Source organism: Canis lupus, chromosome 12 (genome assembly GCF_011100685.1).
Source record: "Canis lupus familiaris isolate Mischka breed German Shepherd chromosome 12, alternate assembly UU_Cfam_GSD_1.0, whole genome shotgun sequence".
In the NCBI taxonomy this organism is placed as follows: domain Eukaryota; kingdom Metazoa; phylum Chordata; class Mammalia; order Carnivora; family Canidae; genus Canis; species Canis lupus.
The window spans coordinates 15,795,531-15,812,647 of record NC_049233.1 but is presented as its reverse complement, the minus strand read 5'-3'; the positions used below and the strand labels follow the sequence as shown (position 1 = coordinate 15,812,647).

Genomic DNA, 17,117 nt, shown 5'->3' with positions numbered 1-17,117 from the left:
AAAAAAAAAAAAGGCAGTAGTCTCTGACATTAGCTTTCACAACATATTCATGGATATGTCTCCTCATTTAAGGGAAAGAAAAACAAACTATTTGAACTACACCAAAATAAAAAGCTTTAGCACAGCAAAGCAAATAACAAAATGAAAATGCAACCTTCTGGATGAAAAAAGATATTTACACATGATTTATAATAAAAGATAAATAGCCAAAATATATAAACAACTCATATAGCCCAACACCAAGAAATCAAATAATCCATTTTTTTTTAAAACAAATCATATAAATGGCCAACAGACACATGAAAAGGTGCTCAAAATCACAAATCATCAGGGAAACGTAAATCAAAGCCACAAGGTATTAAAAGAAAAAAACACCCCACAATATGTTATAGCCTCCCACTAGTCACAACAGCTAGTATCAAAAAGATAAGAAATAACAAATGTTAGTGAAGATGGGGAGAAAAGAAAATCCTCATGCACTTCTGGTAGGACTGTAAATGGGTCCAACAGCTGTAAAACAAAAACAAAAAAAACAAAAAACAAAAAACCAGTATGGAAGTTCCTCAAAAAATTAAAAATAAAAATAGCATATAATCTAGTAATTCCACTATCAGATATTTACTCAAAGAAAACAAAAACACTAATTCAAAAGACATATGCACCCCATGCTCATTGCAACATTATTACAATAGCCAAGATACGGAAGCAACCTGTGTCCCCACTGATAGATGAATGGATAAAGATGATGTGGTATGTGTATATATAATGGAGCATTACTCCACCATGAAAAAAGAATGAGGTCTTTGCCATTTGTGACAACATGGATAGACCCAGTATTATGCTAAGTGAAATAAATCAGAAGACAAATATCGTAGGATTTCATTTATATGTGGAATCTTTTAAAAACAAACAAAACAACAGATAGGTGTAAATACAAAGAACAAACTCGCGATTGCCAGGGGGAAGAGGGATTGGAGGGATTGGGGGGCAGAGTGGGCAAAACAGGTGAAGGGAATAAGAAGTACAAACTTCCAGTTATAAAATAAATATGTCACAGGGATTAAACGTATAGCATAGAGATAGAGAATATAATTAGTAGTAGTATAGTAACATTGGGACAAATGGTAACTATACTTACCATGGTGAGAACTGCCTAATGTACAGATTTGTCAAATCACTATGTCATGCACCTGAAATTAATGTAACATTGCATATCAACTATTATTAAATAACTTAAGTGAAGTCAAATGAAAATATGAAGGTAGAACAAAATGTTTTTTCTTACTCTTAATTAAGCTAAAAAATAACCATTAAAAGTAATAAGAGTGACAATTTACTGGGTGATTATAGCACATCCACAGGCTAATAAATAATAGCAATGTCATAAAGGGCAAAGAAGAATTGAGAAAACTCTATGGTACTTGCATTTCACATGAAGCAGTGCAGTGCTACTTAAAGGTGAACTCAGATTATAAATGTGTACTGCAAACTTTCAGGCAAATATCAAAAATGTTTTTAAGTATAATTAATATGCTTGGAAGAAGACATTAAATCTGAAATCATAAAATGTACAACTAGAGGAAATACGAAGTAAAAACAGAAGAGAAAAATGGTGAAAAATTCAATGAAACCAAAATTAGTCATCTTAAAAGATCAATGAAATTGATAAATCTCTAGAAAGAATGATTAAGAAAAAATAAAAAGAGAAGACCCAAATTACCAATATCAAGAATAAAAGAGACTATCACTAAAGATTTTACACTCATTAAAAAAAAATAGTTAAGAAAAAATACAAACAAGATACACATGTAGAAAACATCAAAGTTTTGGTACTTAAGTAGTTTTAGATAATCTGAATATTTTTAAAATTGAGTTTGTAGTTGGAAACCCTCCAAAAAAAAATCTCCAGACCCAAATGATTTCCCTGGCAAATTCTACCAAATATTTAATATTTAAGAAATCTCCTAACTGTACCTATTAGAATGGCTAAGATAAAAATATTGAAAAGGATGCAAAGCTCTTAGAACTCTAATGTGTTGCTAGTAGCAAATACAAAAAACAAATACTCGAAGAGTCTGGCAGTTTTGTATAGTTAAAATACACATTACCATATAATTCACCAATCCCACTCCTAGCTACATATACTCTGGAGAAGTAAAACTTACGTTCACATAAAAACCTCTACACAAATGTTTACAGCAGCTCTATTCATGAGTGCCACAACCTAGGGAAAAAACCAAATGCCCTTCAATGGACAAATGGATAAAAAAAACTATGGTACATTCAAGCAATGAAATACCACTCAGCAACAAAAAGAATGAACTAGTGATAAACATAGTAACTTGAATGAATCTTAAGAGCATTATGTTAAGTAAAACAGGCCAAATTCAAAAGGTTACATATTATATAATCCCATTTATATGACGTTTTCAAAAAAATAAATCTATGAAGATGAAGAACGGATACTTGGTTACCACTGGGGCAGGGGTGCTGACTAAAAAGGGATGACACGAGAAAATTTTTAAAGATAACAAAATTGTCCTATATCTTGATTATGTGCTGGTTACAAATACCTATGCATGTGTTAAAATATAACTGTAAACTCCCAAAAAAGTCCATTTTCCTTTAGGTCAATTTGACAATAAAAGAATAAGAATAAGCCAACTGTGTACAGTCTTTTGTAATGCTATGAAGAGCAAAAAGTTCTAGTAATTCTGACATCAGATAATAGTAATGTCATAGGAAGGTGTTCATGGTAAATGAAAGCTATGTCATAAAGTGGCGTGTACTGTACATCTTATTTTTTCCCAAAAAGGAAAAATGGACTTTCTCTCTCTCAAATAAATACACAAAATCTTTTAGAAAACAGAGAAAAACAGAACAAAATGACACATGCTCACAATATATCAAGAGAAAAAAGGTTTCAATTACATGATTTCCCTTTTTTATAAAACACACACACGTTGGTTTATATATCACCAAAAAAAAAGTTTGCAAATATATATACCACAATGATAGGTAAATATCTCTGGGTAGATATTCCCCTTCGTTCTCATCATTTGCAATTTTAAAATTTTTTCTATTAAAACTCTAAATTATGTAGTTGGAACAGCAAAAAAAAAAAAAAAAAAAAAAAAACACAAAAATCTTAAGCAACCTACATGTCAAGCAGCTGGTGACTAGTTAAATACAGTAAAACCATACAAGGGAATAAGATTCAATTAGAAATTATACAGTTTAGGAAAAATGTACAATAAACTTCCAAACGATTTAAAAACCAAACTAAATGTAAAGTATAACCCATATCTGTAAAATATATTTACATTGCTTAAGACCAGAAATACTTCAAAATAACTTCACTCCGTAGAAATTAACAGGTCTCTTTTCCCTCATCCTTTATTCTGTGTTTTCCAAACTTCCTAAAATGAACTGTTTTACAATCCAAGATGACACTAATGTTGGTATCTCATAGTGTGCTCTATCTACGGAATGTCAGTGTGGCAGAACTCCAATGGTGTTCCTTATAATGCCGCTCTTTCCAGCTAGGGTTCATTCCAGGGTGATACAGGAGGGTATCTGATGTTACGCCCCATAATACACAGCAAGACCTTTCACCTAGTAGTAGAGCTAGTTAAAGCCAACTGAGTATGTTTCAACCCCAAAGGAATCATTAAAAAGCCATACATCCCATCCACCCTACTCCGACAGAATTCTCCTATAGTTACCAAGACTAAACTCAATACAAAAAGTGTAATCCCAATCTTCCAACATCACTTCACTGTCTTATAATAAACCACAAATTCTACAGTACACGTCAAACGGAACAAGAAATGTTCCTGACTTACAAATGCACTGTTTTTCAAGTTCTTGTCCATTTACTGAATTTAATAATGCTCTCTGCTGTTTAACCATCTACTTAATTATAATGCCTATATTTAGATATAATTGTTACATTTTGTTCATATCCTTATATAATATGCATACACATATATATACATAAATACAGATGATGTTTCTCAAATTTTTATAGTAGTGAGTCATGAAATGTGGCAAAAAAAAAAAAAAAAAAGTTCCAGCAGTGAATGTCAGCAATACAATGAACTCCTCTTTAAATTATGTTGAATTACTCAAAATTATTTGTGCCATCCTGCAGGAATTATACTGAGTTGACTTTCAAATATTTTTCCCACTTTAACAGAATCTCTACTCAAAAGTCTAACTTTCAATAGATCATGTCTTTTCCAGTAAAACTTACTCATTCCGTAAAAATTAGTTGTAAAAGCTATTTTATACATAGTGCAAGTAGCATTCTATTTTTTTTTTCAGATAAACTACAACCAAAACACTAACTTCTCACTTAGTACAGCTAAATGAACCAGATCTTCCTAAAGTCAGTAAACTTCAAAATAAATTCATTCTAGATTTAGGGGGGGAGGGGTGTTTTTGCCAATATATAAACAGCCAATATATAAACCCCCAAGACTTAAGTTAGGATTATTTAACCAATAAACAGTAGCACTTTTATGGTTAGTTCACCCAGAAATCCACTTCTAAAACATCTCAAAAGATTAAATACCTCAAAGAAGCCTATCAGGATGAGCAATGAGCACAAGAGATTACAGAATACACAAAGAGATTTGTCAATTCAACACTCTAAAAAAAGATGCTGTAGAGTTGGGGCCAGACTCAGAGGCCCAGAGGCATGTGACAACCTATGAAATCAGGCTGGTTTTTGGTTAGGTTATGAATTTCTAACCCTAAAAATCTCAATTAAATAGATAATTTCTATTAAAAAAAATGAGTTACTCAAGAGATCAAAAATAAAACCAACATCCATAATTCATAATTAATAAAGTCAGAAGGTGGCCTAAAAATAGCCTCAAAAACAGTTCCCAAAAACATGATTTGTTTTAAAGATTCTTTCAAAACTTACCATAAAAAAAAAAAAGTAAGCCTACAAAGCTTCACTATTAAAATAGTCATTTAAAAACAATTTAAATGATATTGGAGCCAAAAAGCACACTCACAAACATACAGTCTCAAACATATAAGATTCTAAATAAAATGCCAACAAAAGGAATTCAAATGTATAGATAATTAGCCATCACATGAAGCAGGGTTTAATCCTGGAAAATCTGGGACAACTGGCTGGCTCAATCAGTCAGTAGAGCAAGCAACTCTTGATCTTGGGGTCATGAGTTCAAACTCCAGGTTCGGTGTAAAGCTTACTTTGAAAAAAAATAAGTCTTAGAAAATCTCATTCATCATATAAACAGATAAAATAAGAAAAACCACATGATCCACAGATTCTGAGTAGCACTCTAATGAACTTGAGCGGTAGTGTATTTTGTGTGAACTCAATCTCTCTTATCCTAGGTAAAAAGCTCCTAACATGAGGTCTTAACCTCAAGCTTTTCCCCAGAAAAAATATGAGCTTTGGGGCTAAATTAGCAATTCCGTTCCTCTCAAGATAACTATATTTATAACATGTAAAGTCAGATCTAATTTATATTAAGACAGTGGTACTCAACCAGGATGATTTTGCCCCACATGGGACATTTGGCAAAGCCTGAGGACAGTTTTGGTTGTTATAGCTCGAGGAATGCTACTGGCATCAGGTGGGTAGAGGCCAAGGATGCTGTAAAGCATCCATTAATGCAAAGGACAGTTTCCCACAAAAATTAATTTCCGGCCTAAAATTGCTAAGGTTGAAAAATTCCATATAAGGGTAAATATGCTACGTACCAATTTTCATCTCATATCATATCATATCCCATAAATGCTAGCTGAAGGAAAAAGAACTCTTCTCAGGGCACTTCCTGCTAGCTCAATCAGAAGAGTGTGCAACTCTTTATCTCAGGAGTTGTGGGTTTGAGCTCCACACTAGGCATAAAGATTACTACAGACTTAAGACTTAAAAAAAAAAAACCTCTCACACATACACATACACATGGCAGGAAGAGGGTAGGAGGAATACAAAGGAGGAAGGAGAGGAAATGGAAGTAAATATCAAAATTGTGGTGAGGAAAACTTTCTAAACTTAAAGCAAACAAAATAATCAAAATTTAAAAGCAAACAAATTGGAAACTAGAAATAAATATTTACAGCAAACCAAAGAATTAAAAGCATTTCTAAAAACCAAAAAGAAAAATAATGACATCAAGGTTGAAAAACAAGCAAAAGAAAACATATTTAAAATGAAGTACAGCCACTCTAAGAATTTAATCCTCACTTAAAAAAAAAAAAAACATATTTTCTTAACAGCTTGGCTGCACAGGAAAAACATATTTTCTTAACAGCTTGGCTGCATAGGGGTGCTAGTATTTTTTAAGGAGTCTACAATTTTTTAATGATTTTTTAAAAACATTTAAAAATAGTAATTAAAAAAAAAAAGGCCTGAAAACCAACTCTTTAAAACTCTTAAAATCCAGAATTTCTTTTTAAGTTACACACAAAATATCAATGGTAATATTATAAGTTCACCAACTATTCTGTCCTAATAAACAAATATTCTTCTGATAATTTAAAGTCATTTCACAAAGAAATAATATAAACAATTTACACAAATTCCAAACAAGTTTGAGTTGTATGGGCATTCACTAGTGAATATTCACTCTGGTTCTAACATAGATATCACAACATCTAATTAGGTCTATCAAATTAAACATACCCTATACCACTGGTTATATCATACCATATCATTGAACTTTAACCTCTGTTTATTACAGGAAAGGACAAAAATACAAGCAGTGATACAAAAATCTACTCTACTGGGGCACCTGGGTGGCACAGTTGGTTAAGTGTCTGATTCCTGGTTTTGGTTCAGGTCATGATCTGAGAGTCATGGGACAGAGTCCCATTTCTGGCTCCACCCCCAGGACAGAGTCTGCTTAAGATTCCCTCTCTTTCCCTCTGCCCCTCCCCACCTCTCTCTCTCTCAAATAAAAAGATAACATAAAACACAAAACATGAAATAAAATAGAATGAAAGCATAATCTATTGTAAGTTCAAAAACAATTATAAACTTTAAAGAAGCAGTAAAAGGACAGAAACACTTTAATGGCTCCACCTGTTGTTTCTTATGAAAAAAGATAAAAAATATTTTTACTTTTTATTTCCAGGATTAAATGCTTATTTTTTACCAAAACCAAAAATCTTTACCAGAACTTCTTTCCAGAACTATCTTTACATAAGTGCAGAAATCCAAAATTGATGAGCATTACTTAATGTCATTAACGACTGACATTTCATCATTTAGGTTCCCTAAAGTTATCTAGACAGTCAAAATACTAGTAAGAAAATTTCCTAAAGTTTGTTAAAATAGAACTGGTAAATAACATCTCTTACATTTTTTCAACAGAGATAAGTAAATCACTCTAAAAATACCATACACAAAACCCACTCCTTTTTTTAATTTCAAAAAGCACAAAAGTCTGCCTAACAGGTACTTATTCAAAGACAATTCAAAGAGAATATGTGGTTTGAGAAAAATTTTACATGGTATTATATGCCTTTGAATATTACTAAATCGGATCCATAAGTGACAAATATTTACAAAGATAATCTTAACCTAAATTTAAAAAACAAAAATGGGCAGCCCTGGTGGCTCAGCAGTTTAGCACCGCCTTCAGCCTAGGGTGTGATCCCGGAGACCCGGGATCGAGTCCCATGTTGGGCACCCTGCGTGGAATGGAGCCTGCTTTCTCCCTCTGCATCTCTGCCTCTCTCTCTCTCTGTCTCCCTCATGAATAAAATAAATAAAATCTTAAAAAAAAAAAAAAAGTATTTTGGGTGCCTGGATGTCTTAGTTTTGCTAAGTGTCTGCCTTTGGCTCAGGTCAGGATTCCAGGGTCCTGGGATCAAGTCCCACATCAGGTTCCCTGCTTGGCAGGGGAGTCAGCCTCTCCCTCTGCCCTTCTCCTCTGCTCATGATCTTTTTCTCTCTCTCAATAAATAAAATCTTTTAAAAAATCATTTTAATCTCACAAGGACTAATTACTTAATTAGTTCAAAACAAATAAATTACTGTGCACATGTGATTAATGCCTCCTTCCAAAATCCTAAAAACAACAAATATCCAAAATCCATCTGAAGAGCAAACAAGTTGGGAAATTTAACCAAATACTTCTCATCTGGATTTCTATTTACCACTATTAACTTTGAAAAAAACACTGTAGAAATTAGTTTTAAACACATTTCAAACTGTACAAAATACCATGTATCTGTCATGAAGTTTTACAATTTTAGGATAACAAATGTTTAAGTTTCTTTATTCTTAAACCACATTAGGACAGTCATTTCTGTCTGCATTACTTGCTCTATTTAGCTCAACTTTCTCCCTTAATGTTTTAAGAAATAATTAAGAGGGGATGCCAGGGTGGCTCAGTTGGTTAAGCATCCAACTCCTGATTTCAGCTCAGGACACGAGCTCAGGGTCATGGGACGGAACCCCTCATCAGCCACTGCACCCAACTCAGGTCTGCTTCTCATCCTCTCTCCCCTTCTGCAACCCTCCCTGCAAGCTCACAAGTGCACGTGCTTGCTCTCTCAACTAAATCTTAAAAACAAAAGAAAATAGAAAAAATAATAAGAGGACACACTTTAAAATCAGAGCAATACAAGTTTAATCCAGCCTTCTCCACAACCTTTCTGAGATCTTGGGTAACAATCTCTTTAACTTCAATTTCTGATTTTGAAAAAAAAAAAAAAAAAAAAAAAGAATGATGACCTACCCCAGAATGCTCCAGTGGAAATTAAATACTGAAAAATACTTAGCATTGTAAGCAGTCCCTAAGCACTAAGAATCAGCAAATTACCAGTTAAAAAGAAAATCTAAGGTTACCAAAAAATAGAAAGTTGCGTTACCAAAAAATAGAAAGTTGCTTTAAAAGATAATTTCACTCTCTTTAGTTAGACCTTAAAAATGTATTGAAGTGAGACACCTGGGTGGCTCCGGCGGTTGAGTGTCTGCCTTTGGCTCAGGGCGTGACCCCCAAGTCCTGGGATGGAGTCCCACATCATGCTTCCTGCATGGAGCCTGCTTCTCCCTCTGCCTATGTCTCTGTCTCTCTCTCTCTCTCTCTCTGTGTGTCTATCATGAATAAATTTTTTTTAAATGTAATGAAGTTATGTAACTCCAAGAACCTGTAAGAAAATCGGATTCATGAAATCATTGGATTTTCTCCATGTTTCCAAGCATACACCAAAAGTAAACACATGCATAAAAAATAACCTAAATCCTTATACACAAAAAGATGTTAAATTCAAATTGCCAGAAAATATTATCTGGCCAGGGGTGAGAGCAGGGGACTTCGTTTTACTTATCTTTGTATTCCCAAGCCCCACCACAAGTCCCTGACATATCTAATATACTATTACAGCTATTTGTAGCTCTGAAATGAAAGATATTACATTGCCTAAAATTTTAGATTTTTCTTTCAACACAAGTATAATGATACTTAATACTCATTCAGCAAATATTTGAGTGGCTGCTACTGGAAGGTAGCTACTTGTTCCAGGCATCTCTAAGGAAGAAACTCAGGGCAAGGAACTTTTTCCTTCTTTTTTGAATGCTTCTGTCAGTGCTGATACACAAGATGACCTCAAGAAATACCTGTCTAATTTAAACCAAAGTATTTGCTGACAAGACAGAATTATAATTATTATGGGAAAATGCAATTACTGCGGGACATGACTGATTACAAAGAACTAGAAATGTTAAAAGGTGGTAAAGAACTCACAGAATAGATATTTAAGAGTCCCTGAGAACATTTTCCAGAACTTAGACTTCACTGAAAATCCAATAAAAGATATAGATCCTTTACCCAAAATAATTCCATCACAAAGGTCCACGCAAAATTTTACATGTTTAAAAAAACAGGCTCCTGAAACATATTCCCATGTCATTTCTGAGAACACATCACTTTCCCAATAATTATTTGTGTTTTTGTTTTGTGTCCCAACAACATTCACTTATTTGTGAAATACCACTCTTAAGTCTTATCTCTTAAGCATTATAAATGGAAAGAACAGTTCTCAAATTACTAAGGCCAAATTATACTTTCATATAACAATTCAAATGTCATTCAAAAGCTTCATATTCTCTAATATACCAGCAGGCCAAGTGCCAAAAAATGTATTTTATTTAGAAGACAGAAGGAAATAAACTTCAGGCCTATTACATGGAATCTACTAAACTGAGCATCTTTTTCCACCAGAAAATATATTTAACTAAAATAAATTATCACTAATTAAATATCTAATATAGAATTAATCAGATAAAATAAAAAATGGTTTAATCATTCATAATCCCTAAAATAGTATAATCTTATATAATAATTTACAATTGCATAACTTAACAATATTTTCATATGTATTTTCATTAGATTCACAACAAACCTAAAGGTTTACATTCTAAAACTGCCATATGTGACTACTAAGCACTTGAATTGTGGCTAGTCCAAACTGACATGTTATATAAATGTAAAATACAGAGGTGCCTAAGTGGCTCAGTTGGTTGAGTGTCTACCTTCAGCTCAGATCATGATCTTATAGACCTGAGATTGAGCCTGTGTCAGGCTCCCTGCTCAGCAAGGAGTCCGATTCTCCTTCTCCCTCTGTCCCCAACCTCATCCCAACTGCCTGAATGTTCACTTGCTCTAATAAATAAATCTTTAAATATATATATATATAAAATACACACCAGATTTCAAAGACAAAAAAAATATAAACTATCTCATTAATAACTTCTTAGACTATACGTTGAAATAATTATTTTCTTAACCCAACACATCCAAAATATTAAAATTAATTTCACCTATTCCTTTTAACTTTTTAACATAGCTATTAGGAAACTTTTAATTATATATGGACTTTATCAGGTATTTATGCTTCAAAAAATATAAGTACACTTGCTTCTCTACAGCCATTTAAGATGGTATAATCTTACAGTTTAATAAACATTGTTCAAGTTATTTTAAACAAATGTTTAAGCAACATTAGCCTTAAACTTTTTTTTTTTTTTTAATTTTTATTTATTTATCATAGTCACAGAGAGAAAGAGAGGCAGAGACACAGGCAGAGGGAGAAGCAGGCTCCATGCACTGGGAGCCCGATGTGGGATTCGATCCTGGGTCTCCAGGATTGCGCCCTGGGCCAAAGGCAGGCGCCAAACCGCTGCGCCACCCAGGGATCCCAGCCTTAAACTTTTTTAATAGGACAAATGGGAGACTTATAACAGAGATGTATCTGATTCATGAAATAGATAATTTTACTTTTATTTACTAGAATGTAACATCAATGCAACATATAGTGAGCAATCAGCAATCCACCTGACAAGATACTTAATATTCCAAAGTACTATTCTCTATTAAAAGGATTTAAGAGCCCCAATGAGTCACACAGAAAGGATTAAAGAATTTTCTTTTTTTTAAGATTTTACTTTTAAATAATTTCTATACCCAGCATGGGGCTTGAACTCACAACCCTGAGATCAAGAGTCACAAACTCTGACTGAGCCAGCCAGGTACCCATAAAGAGTTTATTTCTAAAAAGGTTAAGACCTCATACCAACTTGAAACCACGTAGCCAGCATTTTGTTAGCCTAGTTTGGGTAGACATATTTCAATATACTTAAATTTTTCATTATTCATTAGACTGGCTGGATCCCTCTCCCCAATTATTCCAAATTAAAGTATTACTGAATCACAGATTCAGTGGATATATAGCAGGCTCACAATTTTCTGCTAGTTATTAAGGGTGTTAAATTTCTTTAGTCAAATAGAGTAAGTGATACAATCTCTGGCATCAATGAGCTCAGGACAAAAAAAGTCCTTTATTACATAGGAAACGAAGAGAATAACAGAGGAGTTTTTATTTAGGCTTTACACTATGAGGTTCTAACTATAAGTTCAACTGGGTTTTAAAAATACAATACAAGAAATCCAGGAAATGTTTATGGGAAAGGGATTACTTGGGATCTAAAATATCACCTTTATATCTTCAACTGATATTCATTCTGAAAATTCTGAACTCTTAATAGATTTATTTTCACCATATAAGGCAAATTTTTAACTGCTTTATAAAATGTTTGATAACAATGGTCTAATTAAGTAAAAATGGAGTCTTCCTCTTTTTTATCCACACACAGTGCAGAACAGCAAGACAAAATACTCCAGAGTGTAACCTGCTGCAGCAGAGTAGGAATTTTAATTAAATTTTAATTAAACTCTAATATAAAACCGTTGATATTGAGAACACATTTGTAAATAACTTATAGTTTCTACTATAAAGAATAAAAAGCATGTAGAAGAGTATATACACCTGAAAGATCAACTTTAATGTTTCCTAAAAACATTACTACAGCCAAAACTGCGATGTATGGACTCCAATTTTACAAATATATTAACTTCTATGTTGCAGATGAACGAGCAGAAGGCAGTTCTGCTGCAAAAGCAGAGCAATGCTGGGCACCCGGGTGGTTCAGTGGTTAAGCGTCTACCTTTGGCTCAGGTCGTGATCCCAGGGTCCTGGGACCAAGTCCAGCATCAGGCTCCCCACAGGGAGCCTGCTTCTCCCTCTGCTATGTCTCTGCCCTTCTCTCTGTGTCTCTCATTAATAAATACAATCTTTAGGGGTACCTGGGTGGCTCAGCAGTTGAGCATATGCCTTTGGCCGGGGGCATGATCCCGGGATGCTGGATCGAGTCCCGCATTGGGCTCCTTGTGGGGAGACTGCTTCTCCATCTGCTTGTGTCTCTGCGTCTCTCTCTCTGTGTCTCTCATGAATAAATAAATAAAATCTTTTAAAAAATAAATAAATACAATCTTTGGGGGGAGGGGGAAGCAGAGCAATACCTAAATCAAAGGAATTTGTTTCTTCAAGCTCTTCTGGCAGCAATTCTGACAGTGAGGTTGACAAAAAGCTAAGAGGAGGGACGCCTGGGTGGCTCAGCGGTTACGCGTCTGCCTTCAGCTCAGGTCATGATCCTGGGGTCCTGGGGTCCTGGGATCTGGCCCTGCACTGGGTAAAATCTTTTTTAAAAAATAAAATATATAAAGTCAACCTAGACATCAGGTCAATTTCCAGTCTCAGTACTAAGGCACAGATAGATACTAACAATGTTAAGACAGTTCTAATATTTCAGGTTAAAGGATCTTAAAGATACCAGTTCAAATGAAGGTTTATCTAACTCTAAAGACTCAGTGCCAGGAATAGGAAAATACATATATATCTTGGCTACTGCCACATCTTTACTGTGTCACTGGTCAAACTAATGAGAGATGAACAAATTCCATTTGCCCTCCAACACAGAAATCTATATCCTGATCTTCTTATGCTTCTCCTATAACATTTTAACATTTCTGACAACGAATACATCTTCTTAATGTGCATTCCCTCTCCTGTTTGGATTCTAATGATTCACATGCTAAGTTTTATTCCTATCATAGCCCTACAAGCCTTCCCAAAACATTTACAACACTCATCACCCCAGGAGGGAGGAAAAGAAAGAACATTTATGTCAAAATCTCCAGGGGTTGTGGTATTTTTTTTTAATCCATGTGATTCTAATAATAGGCCTAACCCATAACACTGTTACAAACTACTTACCGCATGGAAACATATATTTGTCCTAAACTCCTAGCACCTAGCATGGCATTAATGACATTCCTCACGTTAAGGCATATACTTGACTTATCTTTCATATAAAGCTCCTTTCCTTGACCCTAAGACCTTGCAACAGAACCCTTCTCTTAATGTTGGCGGTAACTATTTGTTTACCACACTTATAAAGCATTTTTCTACTAGAAACTCCCATTGATTAGGTACCACACAATCTCTCTCTCTCTTGAAATTACCTGAACACCAAATCATCAAAAAAACAAGCTACCAGACACCAAAATAGACACTGGAATTTAGGATCCTGTACTAGTCATCTCTGTTTTGTAAATCAGTTGAGAAAAAGAATGGAATCATGATGGGAAGTTTAATTAACAGATATGGAATTTGAAAATTATAAAATGAAAGTCTCTTAGAGGCAATGGAAAGGACTGATATGGTATAAATAGGTTCTAGGAAAGAAAGAGTCTATAACATTGCCATATCTGGCAACAGATCAACATCTTAGGCTACATATCAATTTAGAACAATGAATTTTTTATAAGCAATTTCTTCTTAGAGTAAAAAGCTCCTTTAAATGCAAACTAGTAAATACATTTTCAGTTGAATGAAAATGGTCACTAAGAGAGTAGAACATCCAGGTACCTGAGACCTTCAAAAACAAAAACCAAAAAAATTTTAAAAAGAAACAATATCAAACTTAGTCCAAAGGAGGAAACTTTTGGGACTCCAAAAGGAAAATGACTAACTCACCTGGAGCTAAAACCAAGGGTTCTGACTGAAAATGAAAGTACATTAGACCCATGGACACAGGTTTGAACTGCTCGGGTCCATTTACATAGATTTTTTACAATAAATACAGTGTAATACTGCAAATGTATTTTCTCCTCCTTTTTTTTTTAAGTAAGCTCCAGGCCCAACATGGGATTCAAACTCGCAGGACCCCGAGGCCAAGAGCCCTATGCTTTACCAACTAAGGCAGCCAGACGCCCATTTTTACTTTCTTGATAACATTTTCTTTTCTCTTACTTTATTGTAAGACTACAATAAATAATACACACAACATACAAAATATGATGTGTTAATTGACTGTTTTATCGGTAAGGCTTCTGGCCAAAAGCAGACAATTAGCCAAGTCTTGGGGGAATCAAAGTTATACTGGAATTTTCAACTTCAGAGAGGGGGGCAGTCTTCAGCATCCCTAACCCCAGAGTTTTTCAAGAGTCAACTCTTGATGGGCAGCCTGGGTGGCTCAGCAGTTTAGCGCTGCCTTCAGCCCCAGGGCATGATCCTGGAGACCCGGGACTCGATCCCGCGTCCCCCGTCCAGCTCCCTGCATGGAGCCTGCTTCTCCCTCTGCCTGTGTCTCTGCACCGCTCCACCCCACCCCCTCTCATGAATGAATAAATAAACAAAATTAAATTTAAAAAGAGTCAACTCTTGAACTGGTACTTGAACTGGTACTGTAATGCAGTCTTGGGTCAGAGAAGCCCTAATAAGATTATGAAGGAATTTTATCTACTTAACAATGGTAATAAATGATTCTGTGAACCAGCCTAAACATCTAGCACAAACCTAAAAGAAATGTAGAGAAAAGGGAGGAGTGAAAACGGCAGTACACTCTACAAAAAACAAAAACCCAAGTCTAACAAATTGCCTAACTCCACTTCAGTGAAACTAAGAAACCAATAATTAGTGATACTTTGAAATTTTTTGTCTTCCTTGCCTGTTTAACATTATATTGGTGGCTATGATTACTCAACACTTGTTAAGGATTGTGTTCTTGTTTCTGAAACAGAACCTGCTTTGCCAATGGGTATGAAAGAGGAGGAACTCAGGTGGGAAAAAAAAAGCAGCAAAGAAAAAGCAGACACATCAAATCCCTGGGACCAAATAAACAGAAGGAATCCTAGACTGTGACCAGAGAGAATATCCTCTCAAGCCTTTCAACAGAGAATCTCTTCAGGGCCACTTATAGATCCAGGTACTAATACAGACTACTGATATTCTCTGAAGACAGAAAATATACAAGATCTATAGCTCTGGAGCTTGGCGTCTCATTAGTATTACTGCTTGGCTCATCCTAAACAATTCCAATAACCAAGTTCATTTTTGTTCCTGGAAACAAATACCTACCTTGCATCTCTCATAAAAATCTGAGCCCTAGGGCAGCCCCAGTGGCTCAGCGGTTTAGCGCCGCTTTCAGTCCAGGGCCTGATCCTGGAGAACTGAGATCGCGTCGGGCTCCCTGCATGGAGCCTGCTTCTCCCTCTGCCTGTGTCTCTGCCTCTCTCTCTCTGTGTCTCTCACAAATAAATAAATAAAATCTTAAAAAGAAAAAAAAATCTGAGCCCTATCTGGTTTGTTTCCTTATGGTTAGGTCTTCAATATCTACTGCCAAACCCCATTTCCTCCCTTTTCCCACAAGGTGTCAGTCTGGACCTCTACCTACTGCCTGCTACCACCATTCTTCTCTCACACCAAGTTGGCCCACTCCATCTATCAATAAACTGCCTTTTACTACACATATTCCTCATGCTGATAGGCTAAATATAGGAATATATGGACCTCTATGCAGATTCCCCAGACCAGTGTTTTGGCCTCTTCTCCATCTAGAAAGACCAAAATCCTGCTTGAGGTCATCTAGCTAGTAGCTGGATATCAAATTCTACCACTAAGCAAGTCACAGATCCATCATAATGATAACCCAATTTACCTAATTTTAATCACATATTAGATTTTATTAGTCCTTCTCTTTTGAACACAAACCGAACACTTTCAGATCTTTAATACAATGCTTCACCAGTTTACCTAGAAAATAAAACTGCCGCTTTGTCCTCTTCTCACCCAAATCAGGAATCATTACACTTCTCTTTGCCTATCTTCAAGCCCTTGCCATGACATCACTTTTTACATATACATTAGAAAATTAAGCATTTATTGTACTTAAAAAACGTTTTAGATTTTTAATTCGTTAGTAAACATACTGTACAATATTAGTTTCAGGTATACAATATAGTGATACAACACTTCCAATCAACACCCAATACTCACCACAAGTGTACTCCTTAATCCTCATCACATATTTCACCCATCCCCCACTCACCTTCCCTCTGGTAACCAACAATTTGCTCTCTACGATGAAGTCTTTCTTGCTTCATCTTTTTTTTTCCCCTTTGCTCATTTGTTTCTTAAATTCCACATGACTGAAATTATATAGTATTTTTCTCTGACTTATTTCATTTAGCATTATATTCTCTAGCTCCATCCATGTCATTGCAAATGGCAAGATTTCACGCTTTTCTATGGTTGACTAACATTCCAATGTGTGTGTGCACATACACGTATATATACATCTTCTTTATCCATTCACCAGTCATTGGACATGTGGACTGTTTCTATATCTTGGCTATTGTAAATAATTCTGCTATAAATATAGGGGTGCATGGGATGCCTGGATGGCTCAGTCAGTTAAGCATCTGACTCATGATTTCAGCTCA

General features: G+C 34.9%; 1 protein-coding gene across 2 annotated transcripts in view; it reads right to left on the bottom strand.

Annotated features, from left to right (window-relative positions):
* The window catches only part of CD2AP (CD2 associated protein), a 146,056-nt gene that overhangs the window by 123,067 nt on the left and 5,872 nt on the right, over window positions 1-17,117 (bottom strand). The window contains exon 1 of one of the 2 annotated variants that reach the window (XM_038554266.1): window positions 3,324-3,439. The exons of the other annotated variant lie outside the window; for it this stretch is intronic. The gene's annotated coding sequence lies outside the window, so the exon portion shown is untranslated. Of the gene's footprint in view, window positions 1-3,323; window positions 3,440-17,117 lie in introns of those variants that run through there. 2 annotated transcript variants of the gene reach the window in all.